This window comes from Sciurus carolinensis, chromosome 15 (genome assembly GCF_902686445.1).
Source record: "Sciurus carolinensis chromosome 15, mSciCar1.2, whole genome shotgun sequence".
Taxonomy (NCBI): domain Eukaryota; kingdom Metazoa; phylum Chordata; class Mammalia; order Rodentia; family Sciuridae; genus Sciurus; species Sciurus carolinensis.
Window position 1 is genome coordinate 65,296,657 of NC_062227.1, and position 787 is coordinate 65,297,443.

Below are 787 nucleotides of genomic sequence, written 5' to 3' on the forward strand. Positions count from 1 at the left end.
CGTCATTGAATGGCCATGTTGGCATGTGTAGGACCCATAGCTTTGCTTTATTTACATCTCCATGTCCACTTTTTTAAAAAAAATTTACATGAAGTTTAATCAGTCAAGTTAATTAAAATATCAAAATTTCTGAGTTAGCGTATGGCAGCAGAAGTTTAACTTTTATTGCGAATAATGCAGCATTTGGTATTTCCATCCTCAACATGCTAAGCTGCAGAAACAGCAATTGCATTAAATCTTAACTCATCAAGGCCACGTTCCATAAACTTCTTGCAAACTTCTATGGCATCCTCTAACAAAGTTTCATCACTAGTTTTCTCATGGTTAGTTGGAAATGGTTTCTGACCATCTCAGTCTGACTGTCATGGGCACTGGTCTCATGAAAAACTCGAATAGCATGATAGTTCTGGGGTATCTGGCTCATTCTTCGGGGTTCATTGACACTGACTCGTCCAGGAATTTTTTCAAGGTTATTGTTTTCAATAGCATGGATCAGACCAGTTGCTCCATAGGCATTGCTGATTGTTTGCTTCATGAAATATACTGATGATGTGACATCCTGTCCCTGAGATTTTATTTTTTCCTCTTCTTCTGTTCTGAATACTTCACACTTGTCTGTAATAGGAAAGAGAAGTAACACTGCACAGACTGGTTTTGGGACCATGCTAAGGAGTTCAGGATCCATTCCGTATATATCAACAAATTGCCAGTTAGGATGGAAACCTAATTGTTTGAGAAACTGGTTGGTGACCTCAGGATTGGATTCCCATGACAGCCAGCGTTGACC

At 39.1% G+C, this 787-nt stretch overlaps 1 pseudogene; it reads right to left on the reverse strand.

Moving 5' to 3' along the window:
- Positions 1-206: 206 nt before the first annotated feature.
- On the reverse strand, positions 207-787 carry LOC124965855 (ubiquitin carboxyl-terminal hydrolase isozyme L3-like; annotated as a pseudogene).